Source organism: Hippocampus bargibanti, linkage group LG12 (genome assembly GCF_051943395.1).
Source record: "Hippocampus bargibanti isolate YZ-2025 linkage group LG12, ASM5194339v1, whole genome shotgun sequence".
In the NCBI taxonomy this organism is placed as follows: Eukaryota; Metazoa; Chordata; class Actinopteri; order Syngnathiformes; family Syngnathidae; genus Hippocampus; species Hippocampus bargibanti.
The window spans coordinates 14,101,674-14,119,622 of record NC_142745.1 but is presented as its reverse complement, the minus strand read 5'-3'; the positions used below and the strand labels follow the sequence as shown (position 1 = coordinate 14,119,622).

The window sequence follows — 17,949 nt, the reverse complement described above, 5'->3', positions numbered from 1 at the left end:
GGGCGAGAGCAGCATGTTAATCTTCAAGAGAGCTGCAGCAAAGCTTCATCAGAGGTTTAAAGGCTATATACATAAGCCAACGGCATATTTGTTACAATTTCCCGCCGCAGGGAATCGGCCAAGCTGGGCTTGTTAAATATTTAAGAGGCGTGCGAGCGCGGCCGGTCCGAGCAAGGACAACACGCTGGGCGTTGGCACCGTTTGCATTGCTGTCTTTGTCGAAAATTTCCGCAAAATTTCTTCAGATATGATTTCTTCTACAAGCCGATTTCAAAGGCTTCTCAAATCATTTGAAGGAGGGAATTCCTTTTCAATTTGTGACTTTTGTCACTTGTGATTTACATACTTTAGATCGGGGGTGTCAAACTCATTTGACATGGTGGGCCACACATGACCTCGGTCAATGTCAAGTGGGCCGGACCATTAAAATTGTACCATACGTGCTACAAAGAAGCAAAATATTGTGTCTTTCATGAGTTTTGGTGTATTCTCCGATGGTATTCCTCGTCAGGCTAATATTAGCGTTAGCGTGTGGCTTGTCGGGACATCCAAGTTCAGCTGCCTTCAACATGCAACGTTTAACAAACTCACCGTCTGAATACGGCTTTGATGCAAATGCTATTTTGCTAGCAATTACATAACTGTTTTTTACTGCTGCTTCATTGACTTCTCGGCTCTGGCTGAAAGTTGACTGCTGTTTCCTCAGACCCGCCAGCAATTCCTTCAACTTGATGAATTGCTGCAGTCATATTTTTTGCTGTGATGAGTCTGACATTTTGGCGAATGAGGGTGTTGAAATCGCGGTTGAAAAAAACATTGCTGTATTCTTCTACGTTGATCGAAACAGCACCACTCTGCTCCCGAGGGGACAATCCTCAAATTGCACCTGATTAAAATCCGAATTCCGTGTCGTTTGTGCATTTTTCCTGCGGGCCTGATCAAACCTCCTTGAGGGCCGTATGTTTGACACCCCTGCTTTAGACGTAAATGCAAACAAGGCTGCCGGACTTTGTTGATGAGGCATCATGATGGACTATGGCATCTATGACTTCAGACAAATGACATAGCTTGTAACAATTAGGATGTGCAGTTATGTGCCATGCTATCCATAAAAATACAATTACAGTAAAGTCTCGTTATATCGATATCAGATATATCGATAGTCCCGGTTATATCGATACTACAGTAAAGTCTCGTTATATCGATATCGGATATATCGATAGTCCCGCTTATATTGATACCATTTCTATGCACGCACGGAGAAAATTACATGCAAACAGGGTCGGATATATCGATAGTCCCGGTTATATCGATATTTTTTCGGACTCCCTTGAATATCGATATAACGAGACTTTACTGTATTTTAATGCACGCACTGAGAAAATTACATGCAAACAGGGTCGGATATATCGATAGTCCCGGTTATATCGATATTTTTTCAGACTCCCTTGAATATCGATATAACGAGACTTTACTGTATAATTACCGCAAAGGCAGACAATTTGATTCCCCTCATGACAGAGCTCACGGGTGTCAAAATCATTTTGTGCCCCTGGCCACATTGTAGTTACGGTTTCCATTCAAGGGCCAGCAAATTGGCGTTTATTATTTGTGATATATTCGTGTTTATTATGTTTGTCAAAGTCATTCAATAGGGCTGACTTGACTTGACTTATGAATTTGGGAAAACCGTTAGAATATTTCATCTGCTCCACATATTACTTGCAGAGCGCACAACAAATTAATGAATTACTAGTTTTCACATCTGAAGTCAAGAATAACGACCGTTAATGTGGTTTACATCCGACAATTTGAAATTTTGGTTCGGACTTTGGTAAGTATCATGGACTGTCAGTTTTGATTTGCTTTCACGGGCCGAATAAAATTATGTGGTGGGCCAGATCTGGCGCCTGGCCCTTGACTTTGACACCTGTGACACAGTGGATCTCGTAAGTACATTGATGTTCAGAAAACTCCAAGACAAACATTTTTGTGAAACGTGACTCAGAATTTAATGAGGAAGCACTTGAATAAGGGGTGGAGGGCACTTATAGGTGAAAATCAGGGCTTTGATTGTTCATGTGGCAAGACAAGCAAAACGAATAAAGAAAAATATTGATATTTGAGATGTTTGTCAGATATTCACTATTGGACAGGCCTGAGGCCTTTTGCCAATTATAGTGCAGATCTGCCTTTTGGTTGTATTTCCAATAGATTCTATTGCAAGAAATGCAAAGATAAAGGATGCATCGGAGCTGAACATTTTAAGCCTTTTAGGGACCACGTTGTCTGGAACGGAAATGTTATCCGGTTACAGAGTCCATGAAAGTGTTCAATGCAATGTTCATCAAATCTGTTTCAAAATTGAGCGATTCATTGTGAAGGTGTGACAAAAACCTTCACCAGCTGCTAATAAGACACATTCAGTTTGTCATTGATTGAAGTCTTCTAACCAAATTATGACGAGAACCACTACAAAAGTTTGCCCATGATAGAAAACTGACAAATCCACGCCCTTGAGGATAAATCCTGCCTGGCCCGGTCAATGAAAATTCATTACAACGGCTCTGCCGGCTCATAGGAACAGAAGTGAACTGATGGAGAAGCTTTGAGTAATGATGAGCCAGGAAGTACTTCTGATCCTCCCACGTTGCGGATTGACATGCGCAAAGTCGTGCGTCCGAGCAGACAGACTCAGCCAATGGTGACCTCGGAGCGGCGCGCGTGGGCGAGACGAGATGGCAAGCGGCAAGAATGTATCTCCGTTTTCATGCTCATGAAGGTGGTCATGAAGCTATTTCATGCCGTGTGCACATAACACGATCGCAGATGAAAACTTGGATACAAACTGCATTGCATTTATCGTGTGTACACTACACACTTCCAATGCTATATGAGTTAGTTAGAGGTTTGCTTGTGAATGTGCATCAATAATATATACATGATGTATATACAGTGATACCTTGGCTTACGGACTTCATTGGTTCCCAGAAAGTGTGTGTCTGGCGAAAAGTGTGTATTCCAAACATTAATTTCCCATGGGAAACCATTAAAATGAGAATAATCCATTCCCAGGTCCCCATAAAACATAATTTTCAACTAAATAAGCCTTAAAACTACACACAATATACCTTATTTTATGTATAATAAATGTGCTATGGTATTGCAATTAAAGAAATAAACTTTACATTATAATAGAGTCGTTTTATTTACCTTTGTGATGGTCATTGATAGCTTGATGGAATGGATAGCTTTTTGCATAAAGTGTCTCAAGGAGCTCTGGGTTGTACATCTTAGAAGTTGTGATATTGCAACAGCAACAGATGCAGGCAGACACACTAGAAACATCATTAATAGCTGGTTCCCTTGCTTGTAGGTTGTCTTCAAATTATACAGATGGCTTTTGCGGGTTATTTGTAGAGCCTGATTAATGGGATATTTTAACCTTGTAGTCTACACGCAGCCTTTGAACTATCAATAAAGTTGGAACGAGTCCAAATTTCACTGTTTTCTATCCATGTTCTCACCTTTTCACTTTTTTTTCGCTTTTTTTTTTTGTTACAAGCTCTGCGTCTCCCTTTTGTGTGTGTGTTTGTTTCTGTAACCCCTCCCCCCCGCTCACCGCTGCGTGTGTCCTGCTGCGTGTGTCTCCTCCCCTACCACGGATCTTGACCAATCACGTGCGGCTATAACCGAAGACTGGTGGCAGGGAATAGAGGGGAAAAAAAGCCGTCTGCCATTTTCCGCTCCTTGTTAGAAGCTCCAAGAACCGGCTCGTTCACCAACGACATATCACTCATTGTGGCGCGCCGTGTGTTTCCCGAAAAATAGTTTGTATGCCAAGATTATATTCTCGCGAATTTAACGTTAGTAAGGCGAAAAGTTCGTTAGCGAAAGCATTTGTAAGCCGAGGTATCACTGTATTAAAAAAACGCAAATAAAAATAGTGAAATGTTTACCCTAATCTCTGGTAAATAAAAAAAAAAGATCATTCCTGCGGGCTGTGCATGTCACTCCAAGGCCATCAGTTGTGCTTCGTCCTAATCAATCCACTAGAGGGTGTCGTTGTCCAGGAAATATGTGACTAGCGGCTAGTCACATGATTGGCAAGTCACTAGCCAATCACTGTTTGTGAAAACTGACATTTCCAGCGCCTTCCAGCAGGCTTTGGGTTGCCAACTCGAACTCTGATTGGTGAAAAGCAACTGTTTCATCAACACTTATTTTATGCTTCAGGGCCTGCAGAACTGATTGTGAAGGCATCCGGGTAGATTGCTTACCGTGGCAACAAATGATGGCTGAAATGTGATTGGTTAAATGCTTAAATACGAAAATACACGTCTGGAAGCAGCACAACAAATTTATTCGGGAATACGATTATCTCAAATTGTCCGAATGTCTATAGAGTGAAAAGAACAGGTACAAATGTAGGGTTTCCTCATTATTATAAATTCATATTGTTAACATCAAAATAAAATTAAATAAAAACACATGTGTTGGACCTTGACGAAGGAATGGATGCATTCGGTAGAAGCTTGTCTTACATTTGTGGTTATGCTCCTTGGAGATCATGGCCTTCAAGGCCAATTTTCATCCAGAGAGTAACTTGCTGATGAAAGACAAATGATCCAGTCACACTTAATCAATGTCAAGATCAATTCAGAAGGGAATAAGGGAGGACTTTGTTGTGGGACACATTCCTGTATCCTGACCTCTAAAGCTTGTGATTTGATTTATGACCCACGTCTGGTCGCAGTACAGTCACACCGAATGGAATAAAAAATAAAACAAAAAAGGTCGACTAAGAAGTCACGGGAGCATCTGGGCATCGGTGATGCTGATGCAAAGTAGGACAGTGGAGAATCGATGAACCAGAGGGGATGATAACGGGTTTAAAGGGACAGATTGTGACAGAGGCTGTAAACTAAAGAGGTAGGAGAAGACCAAAAGAGAAAGAAAATAAAGGCATACAAAACTTAGTTTTTATGATGCCGCCTTTATACGTCACCATGAAGCGCTCAATTTTACTGATATAAACACAAGATTTAAAGGACAACCGACGCCCTCGGACAAGTTGTGTCCATAATTTGTAAAATCGCTTCAAATGACTTCTACTGAGTGTATTTTACAAAGATTCCACCGCATGTATTTTACGTTTATATTTTACGTTTTAAGAGTCGCGCTGAATATTCTGGAAGTCTTGTTTTTGAGTTGGTGACGAGTCCTCACGTCACGTCACCGAAGGAACGGCCCTGACCGAGAAAGGACACACTGTAGCAGTCCTTTCATGGCGTCAATGCATTTTGCAGTACTTTGTTTGGTCTGAAAATTTCATGTTGATGGCGAAATTAGAAGCAAAACACATAGATAACGCGATGGTGAATCCTTGTGACAAAAAATTTAAGCCAATATCCACATAGAGCTATGTCGTCATCTCCTGATTTTTTTGGGTGTGACATCCCCCCCCCCCCCCAGATGCCTCAAAATGTCACGGAATAAATTCTTTAATCGATTGCAAATACAGTAAAGTCTCGTTATATCGATATCGGATATATCGATAGTCCCGGTTATATCGATACTATTTCTATGCACGCACAGAGAAAATTACATGCAAACAGGGTCGGATATATCGATAGTCCCGGTTATATCGATATTTTTTCGGACTCCCTTGAATATCGATATAACGAGACTTTACTGTATGTATGCTTTCCTCTGAAGCCATTGTTTTGATTCTCGAGCAAGGTAAGACGTCTTGGCGTGACACCACGAACAAGGGGGTGGGACCTTCGGAAACTGGCCACTTCCGGTTTCCATTTTTTGCAGTTTCAGCACACTTTAAGTCATTTTTATTGGTGATTTGCATTTGACTAAAAATATACTGCGTGTTTTGATTATTTTAGATGCTGTAAAACGTTTTTCTGATGTCAGTTAGGAAACAAAAAAGTGATGTTGGTTGTCCTTTAAGGATAGGTAGGTAGGTACCGTAGGTAGGTAGGTACAGTAGGTTGTTAGGTAGGTACAGTAGGTTGGTAGGTAGGTAGGTACAGTAGGTTGGTAGGTAGGTAGGTACAGTAAATTGGGAGGTAGGTAGGTAGGTACAGTAAGTTGGTAGGTAGGTACAGTAGGTTGGTAGGTAGGTAGGTAGGAAGGTAGGTAGGTAGGTAGTGGGTCGGTAGATAGCACGTTTAGCATTCAGCTTGCTCACTGGCAAAGCCATGGTCATTTTATGTCTTTATGAGAAATTGTTGTTCCTAGCTTTCAAGCCTCTGAGTCATTGAGAAGTTCATCGGCAAATCAAAGGTGCTTCTGTATATGTGCCGTCTAGAGCTTTTGTTGACGATGAAATATTTCAGCCCTCTGTATTCCCTGAAAACATCTGATGATCAATAAGTTTTTGCAGTGTCTAAATCCCTTTGCACTGAATTTAAAGGGGATAAGGGTTACCGCTTCGACTCAGAGTCTGCAGCGTTCACAGTCACAACTGCACACAACAATGCTAACGTCTTCTTGTATTGGTACTAGTCTAGCAAAAATATCGGCTGTATGCACGGTCAGACTGCTCTTTGCACTGAATTTAAGACAGTGGTGAACCGTCAGAGCCTGCAAGGCTTTCTCTGCTGGCCTAAAAATATTTGAATCACAGACTATGAATTATATTTTGTCCATGAATTCTTATTAAATAATTCCAAATTGTCTTTCAGCTTCCTTTCATTGCTTTTCCCCTGCTGTGCCTCTTCTAGATGTGTGTTTTCGTATATAAGCATTTAACCAATCACATTTCAGCTATCACTCGTGAACGGTGAATCTTGTGCAGCCAATGGTTTTAAGAGAGGGAGGTCCACTGTTTGCTTATTTATGAATGACATACATATCTTGTATCATGTCACAGAGCTTGATGTCGAGCTGCCCTCTCACTAATCAAATTCACCAAATTGTATTAGACCAGCGGTCAACCCTCTGCAAGCACTTCGATGTGGTCTGAACAGGGCCAAGTTTCAATTGACTTTCTGCCACCAAATTGTCACCCCTTCCAGGCAGAGATATTCCCTCTGGTGCGCTGTCATGGCCATTTTGATAGAGACTGATTGGCCAATTGGCAAAGACCCCAGACTTGCACTGGCACAAAATTTAGGACCATTTGAGCTCCATCACAGATGTGTTGTCTCCAAAAAGGAGAGCCAAAAGATTATTGCCGATGTATCAGCCAATCTGTTGGGAGCCAGAATTGCAGTGTAGTAGTCACACTGTCACTCAATAAAATGCACAACTTTTCTACATTTCTTTTTAAATGAATCATATTCTACCCATTGTTTTCATCACGAAACAACAAAAATAAAAGAGGAGACCCAATTCCGATGGGAATTAGCAAAACATTATTATTTTCTTCACTGCCAAAACAAAGACGTGATGAACTACTTGAATGTTACAGCCAATTGTGGTTGTTTTCTTGTCAATGTCGGTCACTGCTCAAATACTTCCCGACATCACCTTTTAATAATTTAAAGTAATCAATTTAAGGGGTTCATACAACTCTCATTTTCATTTGACTTCCATGTGACTTAACGATGAAGCGAGTTATTCATGACTAGCGACGATCGTTTCCTAGCTGGGCTTCTGATTGATGAGCTAAATCTGACTAATGTACAACGTTGGAAACAAATGTAAATGTGTACTAAACAAAGTAGTACTTTGTAGCTTCGCCGTGAGGGTCCAGGATTCGCAGGCGGATAAGAACACAAGGGAGAGCATTAGGTCCATTTTAGAGCGCTGACTGATGTTTTTATCTCTCCAGATGGGTCGGAGTTTTGTGAAAACTGTTGTTGTTTATGCTATCATTGCCAGTATTTACAGTCCGGAGCCTTCATGTAAGATGATGGAAGCCAGGTACAGTGATACATTACAAACGCTTTCGCTAACGAACATTTCGCCTTACGAACGTTAGATTCGCGAGAATATAATCTTGGCATACAAACTATTTTTCGGGAAACACACGGAGCACAACGAGTAATGTGTCGTTCGCGAACGAGCTGGTTCTTGGAGCTCCTAATATAGAACTAGAAATGGCAGCCAGATTTTTTCCCCTCTATTCCCCGCCCCCAGTCTTCGGTTAAAGCCCCACGTGATTGGTCAAGATCCGTAGGAGAGGAGGGAGGGGACACACGAAGCAGTGAGCGGGGGGGGAGGGGTTACAGAAACACACACAAAAACATAAGTGAAAAAAAAAACGTAAAATGGTGAGAAAATGGACAGAAAACACAGTGAAATTTGGACTTTTTTCAACTTTATTGATAGCTCAAAGGCAGAGTGTAGACTGCAAGGTTAAAAAAATTAGGCTCCACAAATAACCCGCACACGCCATCAGTACAATTTGAAGAGAACATACAAGCAAGGGAACCAGCTATTCATGATGTTTCTAGTGTGTCTGCCTGCATCTGTTGCTGTTGCAATATCTGCAAATTATGAAAAAAAATATTACATTATAAAAAGCATATTTGATATGTGTAACTGTATTGACTCGACATAAGGTGGCTATGCTATTTACAATGTGTGAGTCCAGGTTTTTTTTATGTGTGTTTATTGAGAAGCCTGACAGCAGTCAGTAGGGACTAAGCGGCGATATATCTCCTTCTTGCAGCGCAGGTGTAACAGTCTCTGACTGAAGGAGCTCCAGTCACAGATGACATCGGAATGATTCTTTTGCGTAGGTATCTTTTGCAGCAAGGTCACTGGACTCTGTTGTGGGCTCGTTTACATGATCTTGAACAAAAAAATATTTCCATATGATTAACTGATACCTCCCGCAGTTGCTCCAATTCAAGTGGGCAGTGTAGCTGCTGCAGTTAAGTAACCATTTATAAGTTCATTGACCGCCGAGCAGTAATGTCCTAATTTATGCTCATAGTATTTATTATCATCCATACCTGTTCCCAAAAGAGTTATTCGAGAATATGTCCATTGACTATCTGTGATACCCTTAATCGCCGGCATTGGTCAAATAAAGAGTCGATTCATGAGTTCTGCACCCCTCTGCAGTTAAAGAACAATTTACTGGCTCATTGGCAGCTAAGTAGCACTAGCTTGTTCCTTCTGCTCATTAGTGCATTTCATGGACAACCTTGCATGCTCTGTGAACTTTCATGTCAGGGACGACGTGGCCTGCCGATTAAATGTCACGCCTCTAGCAAATTAGAATACAGTGATACCTTGGCTTACGAACTTAATTGGGTCCCAGGCAGAGTGTGTAAGGCGAAGTGTGTATCCCAAAAATGGATTTCCCATCGTAAACCATTAAAATGAGAATAATCCGTTCCCAGGTCCCCATAAAACATAATTTTCTACTTCTAATTTTCTAAGCCTTAAAACGGCACAAGATATATATTTTATGTATAATAACTGTGCTATGGTATTTATGGTAATAAAAGAAATATATTTTACTGTATAATAAAGTCGTTTTATTTATTCTTTGTGATGGCCGTTGATGGCTTGATGGAATGGAGTGTCCGGTTTCATCAGCATTAAACACTTGATGAGGAACACAGCCTACTTCTTTCACCATCTTGAGGAATGATCCCCTGTAGGTGCTTTCTCTGCGATAATTTTACCTTTTTCCTCATCAATTGTGTTTTGTTTAGCTGGGTTGATAGCTCTTTGCATCAAGTGTACATATGGCTTGTGCGAGTTATTTGTGGAGCCTGATTGATGGGATAATTTAACCTTCCAGTCTACACTCTGCTTTTGAACCAATCAAAGTTGAAACAAGTCTAAATTTCACTATTTTCTATCCATTTTCTCACCATTTAACTTTTGTTTTTTTTCACTTTTGTTTTTTTGTTTCAAACTCTGTCGTCTCCCTTTCGTGTGTGTGTGTGTTTTCTCACTCTCTGTCGTCTGCCTGTCTCTTTAATGTTTAACCCCCCCCCCCCCCCCCTCAACGCTGCGTTCTTGACCAATCACATGGCTTTAACCGAAGACTGGGGGCGGGGAATAGAGGACAAAACAGTCTGCCACCATTTTCTTGTTAGGAGAACGGGCTTGTTCGCGAACGACACATCACTCATTGTGGCAGCTCCGTGTGTATCCCGAAAAATAGTTTGTTTGCCAAGGTAACATTTTCAGAAATTTAACGTTCGTAAACCGAAAAGTTCGTAAGCAAAGGGATTCGTGAACCGCGGTATCACTGTAATGGCTTCTTCTATTTACCTACAAGTGCTTAAATATAATTAAGAACTTTCTCAGGAAATGAAGACATTTTGTAACATTTTCCAAATGTGTCTGTAGTTCTTTTTTTAAACAAAGTATAAGTATGTCTTCATTTTAATCATACAAATACATCCACACATGCACATTAGATGATCTACATGATGGTTTTGCTTCACTAAAATGGAGCCCTAAAAATAATGACAGGCTAAAAAATAGTAAGAACTATGTAGCTCTAGGTATTCGAGTTCAGTTAAAGCTGATATAATTACATAGCCATTTATGAAAAATGTACTCTGAGATCGAGTTCGGATTGGATTAGCCTTTATTATTCTAATTAGTCTACTCTATGAATTTAATAAAGAGGAAGATGCTCAGTAAAAGGCTTCCAAACACAAAATGGTCATCGCACAGCAACATTGTTAGTTAGACACTCCGTTTGAAAGATGGTGTCTACTCAAGTGTGAGTGGCCTCATTCTTTTATCTTTTTTTGCCATTTCCTGGTGAGTTGGTACGATGCTGTTACCACCATTGATGTCCTTACCTGTGGTCGCCGATTGGCCGTTTGATATTTCCAAGTTTAACACATAACACAAGCAGAATTCCTACCGTCAGCAATAATAATAATAACAACAACAACAACAATAACAATAATACATGTCATTTATAAGCACCTTTCTAAACTCTCATGGTCACTTTACAGTCACAGGCTAAGTTTTTCTGCCTGAAAGTAACTCAGATAGAAAGCTAGCTCGCTAGCTAATAGATAGCTAATAGCTAGCTCGATAGATACATAGCTCGCCAGCTAGATAGCAAATAGAGAGCTTATGTATATATAATTATATTATTGTTAATTGTATAATCCATTTGAACCTTTTTGATACTCTGTTTTGATTTGATTTTGATTTTTAAAAAATGCATTTGAACAATATATGTATGTAATAAATACGAAGGGTAAATGAACCCGTTCAAGGACAGCTGTTACTACAGTGGACATCAGGTTACAGAGTACTTGAAAGGGTTACATCATATAATGCCAATATTGTAATGGCAGTAATGTTAATTTGCTTCATTTCCATCAATCCCCGTGACTTCTCTAAGACATTTTTCAACTTTACTTTGCAACTGGCCTTCTGCCCAAAATTATGCCACCCTGGACTGGCATGTAACATATTTTTCACACTTTTAATTTGAGAGTAGGAAAGTACATGACTGGTTGGTAATGGGCCCATATACTATACGAACTGTTCCCCCAGCATATGGTATAAATACTGACTTTCGGTGTCGTCCTTGGACTTTGTTGCATGCAGTGTGACTCGAGCCTGCACTGTGAGCCATCATCTTTACCTCCAGTCACTTCCACAATCCCACGCCTACGCTTGGCAGCCGTCCTTTCCCATCCTTGACGCAATCCCAGCATGGATAGTTAGTGGCTGGCTGGCAGGCAGGCAGGCATCAGGGCAGATAAGTGAAAACACGGGATCAGTTGGAAGAGGGTGATGCAGATCACGTTCACAAGCTTGTCTGGGGATCAGGGGGTTGTGGGGCAGGGAACAAAACTGTTATGAGGTAAAGGGGTCGCTTGAAGAGAGCCACTGGAACTCATTTTTAGAACTAAGTAGTGTTTTATTCTGATCAGAATCAGAATCAGAATCAGAATCATCTTTATTGCCAAGTATGTAGAACACACAAGGAATTTGTTTCCGGTAGAACACGGTAGAACACTGATGGGAAATAGGTTGGTTCAAGTGAAAATAGTTTTTGTATTGAGAAGAAGATTGTCACGTTGTCAGACAGACCTTCTTCTGGAATGTCTTGACCTTTTCTCTTTACCTTTTCAATGCATAGTTGGCTCCAGTAATGATCTCTTCTTGTGCGGGAGTGTACCAAATACAGGTAAACATCCGAGTTACGCCCGGGTTCCATTCCGACAAAATGGTCGTACGTCAAACGGTCATAAGTCGAAATCCATTCAAAATGGCTGACGTCGCGTTTACACGACAGGATAGTATACAATGTCAATCTGTTGTTTTAAAGCAATGTTTTCTATTGAATATGATTATATACCAAACTGTTTACAGTTCATTTATAAATTGTATAACTTTTAGTGTCATTTTTATCATTTTATATTTCATATTATCGATTTTTACTACTGTCAGAGGGTTGTGTCAGGAAGGGCATCCGACGTAAAAGCTTGGCCAAAACAAACCTGCGGATCAAACCTCTAAAGATGGAGGACACTGATTTGCTGTGGCGACCCCGTCAAGGGAAAAGCCGAAAGTAAAAGAAGATAACTATATCTGTAATGTATACATAACTGTTACCTGTACAGTTCATTTGTAAATGTTACTCACCTTTTCGTGTCGTTTTTATCATTTTATTTCATATTATATTTCATCATTATATTTAATATTATCAATTTTTATTACTGTATAACTGTACTTGTAATGTATACAAAACGTTACTGTACAGTTCATTTATAGATGTTATACTTACCCTGCTCTCCATGCTAACGGCCAGAAGAGGTCGCCCGCCGAAAGAAAAAAAAAGCAGTGTACAGTACTACAGATGTTGCCGAGACGGTACTTGTACTGTATCACTACTGTATTGAGTGTAGTCACGCAGATGCTGTGCGAATGTGTGACATGCTGGCTGGACAAAATTGTAGTACACATTGCCGGCTGCTTGCGCGTTGCGGTGCCATGTGTAGAATAAAAAAAAATAAAAAATACAGTAAAGTCTCGTTATATCGATATTCAAGGGAGTCCGAAAAAATATCGATATAACCGGGACTATCGATATATCCGACCCTGTTTGCATGTAATTTTCTCCGTGCGCGCATAGAAATAGTATCGATATAACCGGGACTATCGATATATCCGATATCGATATAACGAGACTTTACTGTAAATTAAGTCGGTCGTAAGTACGGGTGGTCGTAACTCGCACCGGTCATAACTCGGATGTTACACGTACTCCCTTTCGCTCTGGGTTAGATCTCTTAGTCAAGAATGGCAGTTTAACAGGCAGTGTCTGTTCACATCAAAGTGAGCCCAAATTCTCTGTGCTCCATTGTGTACTAACCTTGTGGTCACACCTATTTGGTCAACCAAACATTCCACAAGAGGAAACTTTTATACATGATAACTTCTATTCTGTCTATTCTAGATCATTTTCCTGCATGGTTGGACGTGAGTTGTGAAACCACAATATTCATTCCAAGTGGGCTTCTGCAACATTATACCCACTCAAGGGTGAGGGAGTACCATAGGGCTTGCATCCCCTTGTGAGTTACTTTCTACTCAGGCCTGCAGCTCAGCTTATCGATTGGGCTCGGCTGTCTATTCTGTTTATTTCCAGCAGTTCAGCGCTCGGAAGAAGCACATACTTTGCAAGAAAACCCCCACATCTGAGTTTGGAAAAGTGTTGTAAACGCTCTGAAACATGGCATTGAATGAGAGAGCTAATAAAGCAAAACAGGTCAAATAACTTCAGGACTTTGTCTGAGGACCTTTTCTCTTAATTATTCAAAGTCTTTACCGAGGCCTTAAAGGACAACCGACGTCTCCGGACAAGTTGTGTCCATAATTTGTAAAATGGCTTCAAATGACTTCTACGGAGCGTATTTTAATAAGATTCCACCGCAGAAAGCTATATTTTACATTTTAAGACTCACTCTGAATATTCAGGAAGTCTTGTTTTTGAGTTGGTGACGAGTCCGTACGTGACGTCATGAAAGGACCGCCCCCTGACCGTAAAAAACTCATTGTAGCGTCCTTCCATCACGTCAATGTATTTTGCTGTACATGTTTGGTCTGAGAACCGTGTTGCACCCAAAATCCGCCAGAAGAGGGAGTCCAAGCTCCATATAAGGAATTTATCAGCCTGTGGAAGCGGAGGTGGCCACTGGAGGTCGCCATTTTGTGCCTCTTTTGTGTTGATCCATTGTTGCCTCAATGTTGCCTAAAAATGGCATGGAATAATTTTTTAATTGATTGTAAACATGTATGCTTTCCTCTTCAGAAGTACTTGAATCACATTCATAACTGGATGTATAACAAGAAAGCATATTCTCCAAATCTGAAGCCATTGTTTGGATTCTCCAGCTATGCAAGACGTCTTGGTGTGACGTCACCAACTGGGGGCGGGACTTTCTGAAAATGCCCAATTCGCAGCTCAATTTTTTTTCAGATTTTGGACACTTTAAGTCATTTTTATTGGTGTTTTGCATTCGACTAAAAAGATCATACTGCGTGTTTTGGGTATTTTAGATGCTATCAAACGTTTTTCTGATGTCAGTTAAAAACCAAAAAAGTCCATAATTTGTAACATCACTTCAAATGACTTCGACTGAGCGTATTTTACAAAGATTCCACCGCACAAAGCGATATTTTACGTTTTAAGACTCGCGCTGAATATTCAGGAAGTCTTGTTTTCAAGTTGATGACGATCCCCACGTGACGTCACGTTGACCGAGAAAGCGAAACACAATGCATTTTGCGGTACTTTGTTAAGTCTGAAAACTTCGTGTTGATGGCGAAATTAGAAGGAAAACACATAAATCACGCGATGGTGAATTGTTGTGTGTTGCACCAAGACAACTGTTTGATATTCGCTGACACAAATTCCCAGCAGACAAATCAGCCCATTTCCAACGGAGCTTGGGCACCATCTTCTGCATTTTCTGGGTGCTACATTGCTGTCATCGACGGCTCGAATTGATATGGGAGGACTCATTTAATCGATTGCAAACATTTTTGCTTTCCTCTTCAGAACTATTTGAATCATATTTATAACTGGATGAGTAACAAGAAAGCATCTTCTCCGAATCTGAAGCCATTGTTTTGATTCTCGAGCAAGGCAAGGTCTTGGCTTGACGTCACGAACTCAGGGGGGACTTTCTGAAAATCCCCAATTCGCAGATCAATTTGTTGCAGTTTGAGCAACTTTTAAGTCATTTTTATTGTTGTTTTGCATTTGACTAAAAATATCTGCCTGCATGTTTTGGGTATTTTAGATGCTATAAAATGTTTTTCTGATGTCAGTTAGGAAACCAAAAAATGGTGACTGTTGTCCTGGAAGGATCATACATATCCACATTGTAGTTACAGTTTCCTCTCGGGGGTCGTGATGAATTTGGAGAAGCCATTAGAATGTTTAATCACCTCCACCTATAACATATAGATCGCATGACAAATTAATGAATAACTAGTTTTCAAATTTGAAGTAAAAAATAATAATTGTTATTGTGGTTTACATGGGACAATTTGAACATTTGGTTTGGACTTTAGCAAACATCATGGAACTTAACATGCTTGATTTGCTTTTGCGGGCCAAAGAAAATGATGTGGCAGGCCATATTTGGCCCACTGGCCTTGATTTTGATACCTGCGACGTCGGGGATTAGCCAGATAGTTGAATGGAGGGAGCTAGCTTAATCGCTAGCTATCTCAATCGCTAGCTAGCAAGCTTGATCGCTAGCTCGCTCAATCGCTTGCCAACAAGCTTGATCGCTAGCTAACAAGCTTGATTGCTAGCTAGCTAGCAAGCTTGATCGCTAACTAGCTAACTTGCAACCTAGCTTGATAGATGAGCATGGAATTTCACAAGTTTTATTTGCTTTCGCGGGCCAAATAAAATGGCCCAGATTTTTCCTCCGGGTCTTGACTTTGACACCTGTGCGCCAGACGCTCCCAAAAACCCTCACATCTGTTTGGCTTTGCCACGTCGAACCAACATCTTCCCCACCATTGCAGCCTCCTCAACACCAGGTCTTTGCTGGTCCACGCATTGCAGTTTGCGGAATTTGTTTTCAAACATGGCAAAGTGATGAAACGTGTGGGTGAAGAGAGGCAGGCGAGTAGCATATTGAGCTGTGGTGAATAAGCGCTGCCACTTTATGATGCCTCCTACTAAAAATAAAAAATGAAATCCTGAACATTGTCCTCTATTCATGTGTGAACATGCTACTACACGAATGCCAGTCTAATGTAGAATATGGGTAAGCGCCTATCTTGAGACTGTCACTTAAAGGTCAACCGACGCCTCCGGACAAGTTGTGTCCATAATTTGTAAAATCACGTCAAATGACTTCTACTGAGCGTATTTTACAAAGATTCCACGGCATATAACTATATTGCACGTTTTAAGACTCGCGCTGAATATTCAGGAAGTCTTGTTTTCGAGTTGGTGACGAGTCCTCACCCTACGTCACTGAAGGAACGCCCCTCACCGAGAAAGGACATACCTTGCATCACCTCAATGCATTTTGCGGTACTTTGTTTGGTCTGAAAACATCATGTCGATCTGTGTTGGCGAAATTAGAAGGGAAATACATATGTCATGCGATGGTGAATCGTTGTGTGTTGCACTAAGTCTACCACAGTATTTGATACTAGTTGACGCAAATTCTCAGCAGACAAATCAGCCCATTTCCAACGGAGCTGGGGTGCCATCTTGTGCATTTTCTGGAATGCTACGTTGGAGTCTTGATGGCTCGAATTGACACGGAAAGACTTCTTTAATCGATTGCAAACATTTATGCTTTCCTCTTTGAATCATATTCATAACTGGATGAGTAACAAGAAAGCATCTTCTCCGAATCTGAAGCCGTTGTTTTGATTCTAGAGCAAGGCAAGACGTCTTGGCGTGACATCACCAACAAGGGGGCGGGACATTCTGAAACTCGGCATCTCCGAGGTCATTTTGAAATAGTTTTGGGACACTAAGTCATTTTTATTGGTGTTTTGCAATTGACTAAAAATATCAGCCTACTGAAACAAAAAAAATTGTGTTAGTTGTCCTTCAAGAAAATGAAGCATTTGTGCTTTTTGCAAAGATCAATTCACAAGGATGCATGCATGCTGAGGGTGAAGAGAAATTTCAGGAAAGTGGGTGGTTCTGGAAGGGGGGGCAAAAATGAGGGAGAAAGGGAGGGATGAGACAGGGCGAGGGTAAAGAAACGCTGGCTGGCTCTCTCAGTCGCAATGTGAGACAGCAAAAGTGGCTCATCTATCGCAACAGCAGCAGGTGTCGGATGACCGAGAAGTCAGACGTGTATATAAAGCAAGCGCTAAGTTCACAGAGGCTTGAAATGATGCAGTTGCTGCGAGCAGGTGAGCGAGACGTAAACAGAGTTGTTGGTTGTTTGTCTGAACTTTGTCGTAATTTCTCCACCAGGAGTCGGTCATATTTTTAATTTCTGAATACATTTGTGAATGGCATTGAATGAGTTAAAAATGTCACGTTAATTTCTGTAGCTGTTGGTGACTCCAGACACCGCAGATATGTAATTTTAAGCAGATTCTTTACTTACAGACAGTGTAGGTGTTTCAATTAGATATCAAGTAGACAGGATGAACTTAGTACAACGAACGACCGCAGATATGACTCATTTGCCTGTGTTCTTGCGGCATTACATTGAGTCGAAAAGAACCTTTCGTTCTTATTGTTTTGGTTTTGAATGAAAAAAATGAGGTTTTGAATATGTATCTGACTTCTGTCAATGGACCTTCGACTTAATGAAAAACTGTGTGGTTTAGTTTTTGGGGTTTTTCCACACTCATTTTTCACACTGCACTTAGCAATGTTCATTGTCTGGGATACGAGGGATCAGGTGCCTGCAATAGAAGGTCTGGTGGAATGATTTCAGTGATAATAGACCAACCAGCGAGAAAATACTTCCTTATTAAAGCATAGGAACGGTCAAAGGAATGGTGCCATCTTTTTGCACTGCCAAGAAAGGTTAGGTC

The 17,949-nt window shown here is 40.8% G+C and overlaps 1 protein-coding gene across 20 annotated transcripts in view; it reads left to right on the top strand.

Moving 5' to 3' along the window:
* rap1gapb (RAP1 GTPase activating protein b) overlaps positions 1-17,949 on the top strand; it is a 90,424-nt gene that overhangs the window by 23,165 nt on the left and 49,310 nt on the right. For 12 of the 20 annotated variants that reach the window (XR_016116600.1, XM_089009889.1, XM_089009882.1 and 9 more), the window contains exon 1: positions 17,175-17,313. The exons of 5 other annotated variants lie outside the window; for them this stretch is intronic. The gene's annotated coding sequence lies outside the window, so the exon portion shown is untranslated. Of the gene's footprint in view, positions 1-17,174; positions 17,314-17,949 lie in introns of those variants that run through there. 3 more of the 20 variants (XM_089009884.1, XM_089009878.1, XM_089009892.1) reach the window with 2 other exon arrangements.